Source organism: Miscanthus floridulus, chromosome 1 (assembly GCF_019320115.1).
Source record: "Miscanthus floridulus cultivar M001 chromosome 1, ASM1932011v1, whole genome shotgun sequence".
Taxonomy (NCBI): domain Eukaryota; kingdom Viridiplantae; phylum Streptophyta; class Magnoliopsida; order Poales; family Poaceae; genus Miscanthus; species Miscanthus floridulus.
Window position 1 is genome coordinate 179,922,887 of NC_089580.1, and position 10,492 is coordinate 179,933,378.

Sequence of the window (10,492 nt, forward strand, 5' to 3'; positions counted from 1 at the left end):
TGTTAGCATATTTTCACAAATGTTTTCAAGGGTGTTAGCACTCCACTAGATCCTAAATGCATATGCAATGAGTTAGAGCATCTAGTGGCACTTTGATAACCATATTTCGATACGAGTTTCACCCCTCTTAATAGTACAATTATCAAACCTGAATGTGATCACACTCTCTAAGTGTCTTGATCACCAAAACAAAATAGCTTCTACCATTTATACCTTTGCCTTAAGCCTTTTTTCTCTTTCTTCGTTTCATGTCCAAGCACTTGATCATCACCATGGCATCACCATCATCATGGCATGATCTTCATTTGCTTCACCACTTAGAATGTGCTACCTATCTCATGATCACTTGATAAACTAGGTTAGCACTTAGGGTTTCATTAATTCACCAAAACCAAACTAGAGCTTTCACCAGCTCAATGAGGCGAGCCCGCGGCGGGGAGCCACCAGGCGCTTCTAGATGGGTCCACGATGGTGAAAGGATCAAGATGCCTAAGAGGGGGGTGAATTAGGCTAATTCTAAATTTCTTTGCAATAATTAAGTCCTATGGTTAGCCCAATTAATCCCCTTGTGCCTAGAAAGTGTTTCTATTGATCTACCACATAAAAGTTTAGCAACCTATGTTCTAATCCTACTCTAGCATGACAATTCTATAAATGTAAATGATAAGAATTAAATTACTCAAAGTAAATGCTCAAAGTAAATAGAGAAGGAGGAACGCGGTGATGTTTTGTCGAGGTATTGGAGAGTCGCCACTCTCCACTAGTCCTCATTGGAGCACCCTGCGCAAGGGTGTAGCTCCCCCTTGATACGCACAAGTATCAAGTGCTCTCTACAGGTTGATTCTTTGACACTAAGAGTAACAAGCACGAACTCTCACTTGACCATGACAAGTCTAATGAGAAGGGATGGATACACACTTTGCTACTCTTGATCTCACTAATGAGGGCTCTCTTTGGGATTCTCAAATCTCAATCACCCCACTAAGACCTTGCTCTTCTTGGCACTCTCAAAGGTGTTTCTTAGCTGTTGAAATGAGCAAAAGTACCTCCACACATGAATGGATGAAGTATTTATAACCATGGCTGAAAAATGAATCGTTATGTGCTTCTACGGGGTGACCGGACACTACAGTCGGTTCTCCCCGAGCTCTAGTGTTTAAGATGTGATCGAACGTTGACGCTGGACTAGCGTCTGGTCATGATTTTCCCTCTCTAGAACCTTACTGGAGTCGACTGAATGCTAGGACTCAGCGTCTGATCACTTCACCTCTCAGCGTCCGGTCGCACTAGATGATTTCACCTTGATCAAATGAACTGACCAGACTCTGCGCCAGCATTCGGTCACCCTGGAGCCAGCGTTCCGATTAGTATTTGACCCTCCATTCACTTCCAACTTTCAATCATATGTGAATAAAGTTTGCTCCAATGGATCTAAGGGCTTCTTAGGAGCTACCTAGTGCTAGATTTAGCAAGTATGTACCACACCTAACTCACTAGACTCACCTAGGTCAAGCTACCCATCCATGCCCCCCTTAATAGTACAGCCAAAGAAAAAATAAAGTCCTAAACTACTCTAAGTGTCTCTTCCTACTCCAATCAACACTTAGAACTAGTTCATCCTTAACCTTGTCGTTCATCCTTTGAAAACCAAAACTATTTCCATCGTAGGGGCATGACCACCATGATAGCCCAATCGATCTCCATTACCATGACCTAACTTAATTGCCTCTGCAAAACACACGTTAGTCATAGTAATCACAGTATTATCATTAATCACCAAAACTCAACTAGGGGCCTAGATGCTTTCAATCTCCCCTTTTTTATGATTGATGACAATACCACCTCGAGTATGTGAAAGAGTTGAGGTTTTTAACATGCTTGGTTCATATAAGTTTTTTACAATAAGAACAAAGGAGTTAGGCAAGCTTATATGACCCAAGCCAACATGATGTACTTAAAAGATATGAAATAAGCATGAGTATAAGTAATAAAGCTCATTTGCATCAGAGTAAAATGTGGAAGCAAAGCAAATGAGCATAACACAAGTGATATAACATATAAAAGATTCAAAGTAGAGATCACACATGTCACATATCATGATCAGTGTAGATATCACTATCACATAAATATAGTTTGATGCATAAAAGTAAACACACGAATGCATAATAGTGTATCACACATAAAAACCAAACATAATAGAATACTCAGCTCCCCCTAAGTCTAACATACTCGATTCCTCTCCCCCTTTGGCGTCAAACACCAAAACCTAAGGGTTGGTCGGTGGGGCTGCAGCGGATGAGTTGGGCGCTGAGGTATGAGGAGCGAGCTTGAACTGTATGCCATCATCATTTGACCCTGAGCTCTAAGCTATTTGACCCTGTGTAGCTAGAAGCAATGTTGAAGCGGTCTGGGTTGGATCAGGGACTAGAGCGGCCATAGACTGTGCAGGTATCACTGAAGTAGGTGGCTCTAATGATGCAATAGAAGAAGGGAGCGTCTCTGTAGTCCCAGTAATAGGTGCAACTATAGAAGGACCTGGGACATGTAAATATGGTAGAGTAGGCTACCCTGTCAACTCACTGAAAGTCGCTCTAAGACTCCTAAAGATTAAGGTATCTGGCACTAACAGCGAAGAAGTCTGAGTCGGTGTGAAGCCTGTCTAAAAAGGTGTGAACTGTGGGGCTAGCACTGGTGAGGCAAACCACTGGGACACCTGCTCTATAGGTGAAGCAAACTGTGCTGGTGGCTGTCCCTGACTCTGAAGCCCACTAGGACTATAATGCTGGAGTCATAGAAGTGGTGGCAGGCTAACCAAGCTGGGGTGAAGGCCATGGTGGTGGAGCCCCAATAGCTGTCACAACATGCTGCATAAACCTAAGTAGCTGCTGCTGCATGAGAAGCTACTGCTAATGCATGGTCTGCTGCTGCTATATAGCCTGCTGCTGCTGCTGGATTGCTTGCTGTTGTCGCTGGAACTCATCTTGGCTAGTCTAAAACTATGCAAAAGTTGCAGCTGTCTCCTGAGCCTAGCGAGCCTAATCCTGCCTCATCCGCTCAAATATGGCAAGTAGAGCGGGGTCTGTCTGTGGTGCAGGTGGAGCTGAACTGGAACTACCGGCCTCATGGTCATGTCGATGTGGAGGCATCTGAGGAATAGGCTAGTAGTCATCATCTAAGCTATCACTAGGGTCGCTCACGCCGCCTGCTGAGCATCAAGCTCCTCCTCCTCTATAGCTGTTATGCTCCTGAATGGTCTCATCCTGCTAAGCTGCAGTCTCTAGCACCTCTAGACGTCGGCTCGGTTGGCTGGGTGTCCTTACTGCACTATGATGGATCATCTGAGTCATGTTGTATGCAGGAGAACTCTATAGTAGCACCACTATACTCTACCAGCATCTCTGGTGGCCTCACAGTAACTGCCCTATGGATTAGTGTAACACCCCGGGTGTTTAGATATTAAAAACAGGACATGTCATCATATGCATTGCAAGGCATTTGGTCATATTGACAAACTTTGATATGCATTCACTAAAAATAAAAGATTACATTTGTGTTATGAGTGTTGAATTGAATTGTTTGAATCAAGTCAAAATTTGGTTTGGATTTGAATTTTCCAGAAAACCCTGATTTTCAGTATTTAAATTCTACCCTGAAAACTCATTTCAAAATCTAAGCATATTTTGGGGTTGAGCCCAAAAGCAAAAGTGTAGATCTTGTCAAGTTATACAAAGTTTGTTTTTGGAGTTTTCAAAGTTGTTATGAAAAATTTGGAGTAATTCGAAAAGGCGTAATTCATTAAATTTCCTCTATTTGAATTCAAAAGTTCATTTCAAAATGTAGACTGAATTTGGGGTTGGTTATAAAATAAAAGTTGTAGAACTTTTTATTTTGAACAACTTTTATTTTTGGAGATTTTTGAGTTGTTATATAAATTTGGGAGTAATTTGAATTTGAAAGCGAATGGCAATCTTGTAAATACTGTGAACAGTGTTCACCGCCTAAGCTACATTGTCGGCGGGCCTTCTTCGGCGTTCCAGGCACGTCGTGGCCGTCTTTGGCATCGCGCTGGCATGGGAACGGCTCCTATGTGGCTTCTCTTTGCTTCCTGGTCGGTCTTTATAGCCAGAGCATCGTCGTCGTTCTTCTCTTCTCTTCCTCTATTTTCTTCCGTCGCCACCGTCCATCTCTGATGAGCTTGTGCCATCGTCTCAGTGCGTTCTAGTCACCGCAAAAGCTTGCTACAGCTCCACCTTATCCTTATGCGCCCAGCCAACCCACCAATTTAGCTTGATTTCATCGGAAAACTATTGTGCACGCTCTTCTTCCTCGCGGCCGGGAACGTCTCCATCGAGCACGATTTGCCGTGGCTGGAGCTTCACGGTGCGTCTTTGTCATTGCTGAGCATACCGTCAGCTTTCGCCTTGTGCCCATGATACTTTATCACTGGTTGATTGGTCCTTCTGTCCACTATAGTCACCGGAGCATCACCATCACCGTCGTTTGCGCCGCCGTGGTTGCTGTACACGTCGACCCACCTCTCCGTTGATCCTCCAGTCAAACTAACTAAACCTTTAGTGATTTAGGTTTTATTTGAATTTTTGATTGAGTGATGTCCTTAGGGTCATTAGTTGGTAATGATCTTTAGCAATTGATGTTAGTATTCTGGAAAGGTTTAGTTAGTTTGAATTATAACTGTACCGCGAAGGAAAGTTGTATTCCAGTTGTTAATTTTTGCATCCATCATCAAGCATCATGTTTCATATTCCGCATCATGTTAAACATGGCATTGTTACTATGTGTAGTGAACGAAGGTGAACATGTGTTAGTTAATCAAGTTGCTAAGGAGGTTAGTCCGTCTGTTGAGGTCGGATCGAATACTTGTGGAACGTCGCAGGAATCGGACTTTTCCATCAACGAAGGCAAGCCTCAGATGCATATAACCCTACCTTGTTTTTTACAACTTAATTTCGCTTTTGCTTTTCTATACTGTATTAAGTGATTAAGAGTTAAGTAAAAGCCTAATTGGTGCATTACCAACATTATTTTTCCATATCTACCTTGATTACCTGTTTTATTCATAAATGTCTAGATATGCTTAGTCATGCTTAGTCATGTGATTACCTGTCACCTAAGAATTTTAAATAGATCTTTGGTTACTTATGTGATCATAAAATATGAGCATGTGGAGTAATAAGTCTAGACCAGGCGGACTAGGTGTGTGTGAGCCACAAGACATGGAGGTCTTGTGAGCGGATCCTTTCCGCCTGTGTCGGTTAAGGTCCATCCGTTGTTGAACTGTGTGTGGTGAGACTTTGTAGCACTAACCACATACTCCAGTAAGCCTTAACTTGGCGATTCTATTACAGAAATGGCTACTCACGCACTAGGAGTGGAGAGATGGCGGGAATAGCGTGTACCCACGTGGCAATGGGCTGGAATGGTGGAGTACTGTATTCTCGGGTGGCGCGGACCCATTCTTATTTTAGAGGATCCGAGAGTAGGTTGATATATGTAGGTCGGAGACCTACATATGTCGTGTGGTCTAGAATCCCCAGCTGGGTTTATAATCGGTTTGAATCGTCATTGCTCCTCGGTTATGGAGACTCACTTCTCTGTTCATCATCGTAGTTTAATAACTGGAACTTAAGGATGGTTTGAGAAGATGTTGGATATGAAGTTCATGATCTCATTACGGATTATGGTAGATTCATATGTGGTTCTTATAAAGTTTTATATGTTGAAATAAAGAATTTTGTTAAAGAGCTTTTACACAAAAATAACTTTGATCATTGCTAAAGTTATACCTTGAATCTCTGAGCTTGCATTCCTGAGTTTACCAGTTCTTATTTCGGTTAAGTCTTGTTGAGTACTTTTGTACTCAGGGTTCATTGACCCTTGTTGTAGGTGAGCCTCATGAGCAGGTCTGTTTTGGATCAGTGCTGCATGACTATTATTCGATCTAACGATGAGAAGTAAATGTGTGGCCCTTGGGCAGGGACAGTTTCATTGTGTGTTTTGTATTATATTATAATGCCACTCCACTATTTTGTTTTGTAATAATCATCGAACTTAGTTGTGAGGTTTGAAACTACTATTTTGTAAATTATGTTATTGTAAGACTTCCGCTGTTTTTACTCTGATGTATATATTTGAATAAATGTTGTAATACTGTAATGACTCTGTAATGTGATCCTGCTTAGAAATCATGGATGATTCGGGGTTCCCGAGGACACCCGACAGACTTCTTAAGTTACCAGGAACATGTGCATGGAAGTCAAATGTCGTTGGACAGTGACAAGTGCATGTGGGCCCTATAATTTATGAGGTTCTGCCACAAAATGGTATCAGAGCGATCGTTACAAAGTTTTTGTTGTATTATTTTATGAAAAAAAACTTCAAAATAATTTGGGATGACTAAATTTAACTTGTTAATTTGGTCCAAATTACTTCTGACTTATCTTATTTCTTTCTCACCATTCCTTATTTGATTAAAAAGGTTCTGTGTGGTGGAGTAGTAATCTTACTATGCCCTATATAAAAACAAATGTTGTTTATGTGCATTATAAGCTTTGATGGTTTTGTTTGTAAGAACGATTCATGCATCATGATTAATTCACTAGTTACTTCCTTCACCTCTGAGTCTAGAGTTGAGTAGTGAGTTTGGTTTGAGTAATGTAATCCATCCTAGCTGCTCTTTAGACTTTGATCAAATGGTCTTACTTGGATTAAATTAGCTTCCTACTGTATGGCTCGTACCAAGATGACGCCCCATAAGTCCACTAGACCCAAAGGAGTTCCTCGTCACCAACTTGCCCCTAGGAATGACGGTGCTAGCAGTAGCAGCTCTAGGCCTGATCCCTAGGTAGAGATATAGAGGATTTTTGCTAGAGTTGGCACAAGCTACTAGAGATAGGTCTTTGGATGCTATACAAGTAGGAGAATTGCAGGATCAATTGAGGCGTCTCACCACTGCGCACAGGAACTATGAACATATGTTAGTTCATATGGTGGAAGGAAGGAATGAAGCTTGGCATAGGGAAAATGTAGCTAGAGCTAGAACTCATGAGCTAGAATTCTATGTAGAAGATTTAGAAGAACATAATACTTATCTACATGAGGAAGTTCATAGGCTTAGCAATCTACTAAATCCAAATCATGAACCCCAAGCTGATGCCATGGACCTCGGTGTCATCCTTGCCGATGATGACAAATCAGAAGAAGAAGAAGAAGAAGATCCTAAAGAATTAGTAATGATCGATGAAAGTGATAATGAAGGTGGTAATATTTCCAGAATGGATACCAAGCCTGAAGTTTGAAGTGATCAAGGAAAGGAGTAGAGTTGTATAATAGTTAGTTCTAGTTAAGTTATGTAGTCTTGTTTTGGTACTTACAGGCTCTGGTGTTTATATTAGTAAACTCTATGTAATATGTCTGGAGTAAGCTTTGGTGCAATTCAATAAAGACTTGCAATAAAGTTTAGTTTGTTATGAGTAGATGCGTCGTACGTGGGGTTCATATATTCCAGGAACTTCATAAGATGAGGACGGTATTCTAGATCCGCCACCAGTTCCAACAAATCTGGCTGATGCTATAACTATACTTGTCAATGTGACGGCCAAAAATTCTCGTTTGCTTCATGAGATAACTCAGAGTAATCAGAATCAGATGCAAGGAAATCGTGGTCGCCACGATAACAAACAGGAGGCTACATATGTTGATTTTACCGACACAAGACCACCGGTGTTCACCAAGGCAGATGAACCATTGGAGGCTGATGACTGGCTTCGAACCATGGAGCAGAAATATGATCTTATTCCATGCACGGAGTATCAGAAACCTACGTTTGTCCGCCCAGCAACTTTGGGGAGCAGCAAGTGCTTGGTGGGCAAACTTAGTGGCTATGCAACTAGCTAGCATTCCAATAACTTGGGCTGAGTTCCGTACTGCCTTCAGAGCCCATTATATCCCTGAAGGAGTTATGGCTATGAAGCTAGATGAATTCCTTGCTTTGAAGCAAGGGGATCAAATAGTGATGCAGTATGTGGGAAGATTCAATCACCTGTCACAATATGCATCTAAACATGTCAATACTGATGCCAAGAAGAAGAGGTGGTTTATGAGAGGTCTGAATACCAAGCTGCAGACAATGATGACAACTTGTACTAATGTTACTTATCATGAGGCAGTAAATATTACAATTGCTTCAGAGTCAATGTATCAGCAGCATAAGGAGCTCAAAAAGAAAAAGAGTATGCTGTCTGGGTCTTTTAGGGGAAATCAAAAGAGGCAGAGGGTGATCTATCATCTAGTAAATCATAATCGTTCTCTTTATCGTCCGCCGCAGTCTCAAGCCGGGCAACAGTCAAATGTCTATCCTACTATAACCTACCCGAATTCACAGTAGACCAATGCTCCTGGTGGCAATGCTCCAACATCCCAGGGTCACAATTATCCGTGTTACAATTGTGGAAGGACCGATCATTTCTCTAGGGAATGTCCATATCCCAGGTAGGTTAATCAAAATTATCAGAAGGCCCCTGCTAATCAACAACAGGGTCAGGCACCAAACAAGAACCCCAATCAGAATGCTCAGAAGGGCAAAGATGAGAGGAAGACAGGACGGGTGTTCTATATTCAAGCTGGAGAAATTCCGGAGGGGAGCCAGTGATGATGGGTATGTTTCCTATTGCCAATCACCCTACAGTTATACTTTTTGATTCAAGTGCATCTCATTCATTCATCAATAGAACATTTGTGGTAAAGCATAAAATTTCAATTGGGGCAACAAAGGAAAATTTTTTTATACAGTCGCCCGGGGGACATCTGTGTACTAAGGAAATGGTATACCAGGTACCCATAAACCTGGGTGGACATATTTTTCCCACTACCATGATTATCCTTAAGGATCAGGATATAGATGTAATCTTGGGAATGAATTGGATGTATCAGCATAAGGCTGTTATAGATGCTTTGAATAGGACATTAAGGGTGGGTTTGCCTGATAGTAATTCTCAACTTCTCATCCAACTTCCAACTTTAAGAAGATCAGTGGGCAAGGTTTGTGCAACTGCTGTCAAAGAGATTAGAGATATCCCGGTTGTTGGGTACCATAAAATGGGGTACCCCGAGCGTATACCAAAAGAGTCACTTAAACCCCATAAAAAACGAAGCCAAAAGGTAAGCCGTGGATTAACCACTAGCCCCGTCCGAGCCCACCGGCTCTCTGCCTCGCCTTAGGCCTCGCACGGGAGGTCTCGACACCCTGATGAATCTCTGCCTCGCGTGAGACCCCTCGCGGGAGGCCTCGACAAGGAGCCCAGTCTCTGTCTCACCTGAGGCCCCGTGCGTACAGCCTCGAACGAGATAGTGATTCTCCGTATCGCTCGAAGCTGGCTTCGTGATAACCCATCGCTCCTACCTCGACCAGTCTTCCCGACAGTGCATCATGTCCCATTAATGCGTCAACCACTTCCGCAATCTCAGCTGGACGACGACTCGACACCACGGAGTGGCCTACGAGACAAGGAGTCACATCAATGCCATACCAGCTAGGACAGGGCGCGGTAGGGATTACCGGCCACTGCGTTCTGGCGCTATGCCCACGATCAGCGTCTGCACTACACTGTGCCCCACAATCCCTGCCCTAAAGACAATGTGGGATGGGAAGTCTCGTTCGGGTCATCGACGCCTCAGGATCAGCGCACAAGATCAACCACTTCCTCCAAGCCTTGGCACTTTACGTCAGGGCCTCAGCTACCTCAGGATACATGTCTGCCGAGACCCCCCATGATGGTTCAGCCTAGGCACCAACCGAGCCTCAGCTTCGTGCATAGTCATCTACAGTGACCTACATGCCGACCGCCATGCCCGCTTCGAGGAAGCCCTGGAGCTTCCATGACGCACAGGATCGGATGAGACCAGCACGTCGCCCCAGTGCTTCAAGGACGGACCACTCCGACGACCATGCTGCCATAGGAACAGGCTACAGGGCTCGGACACACCGCCTCCATTCACACGATGTCGTATAGTTAGCACACGTACTACCCTTGTCCCCCCTTCAACTATAAAAGGAAAGGACCTAGGACATTTCTAGGGGGAAAGGTACGTAGGCACAAGCCACGCTCTGTAACACGCACGCTTTCCTACTACATGAGAGCAACATCTCAAGCAGCCCACACCGCACCACGCCGAGACCTAGGACAAAGCTCCCTCTCTTATCTAGCTTGTAACCCCCTACTAGAAGCACTACGGTGCAAGGAATACAAGTTTGATCTCTCAGACTGGATGTAGGGCACCGATTGCCTAAACCAGTATAAGACTTGTGTCTCTTTACATCACCATTCGAGATCAGGAACACGCAGCCCAAATTTACTAGTTGGTTGAGGACCCCCCGGTCCAAAATACCGATAGTTGGCGTGCCAGGTAGGGGCCTCTGCGTGTTAGTTTCGTCATCCCAACAAGTTCCGGATGGCAGACCCTGTACGATCGCTAC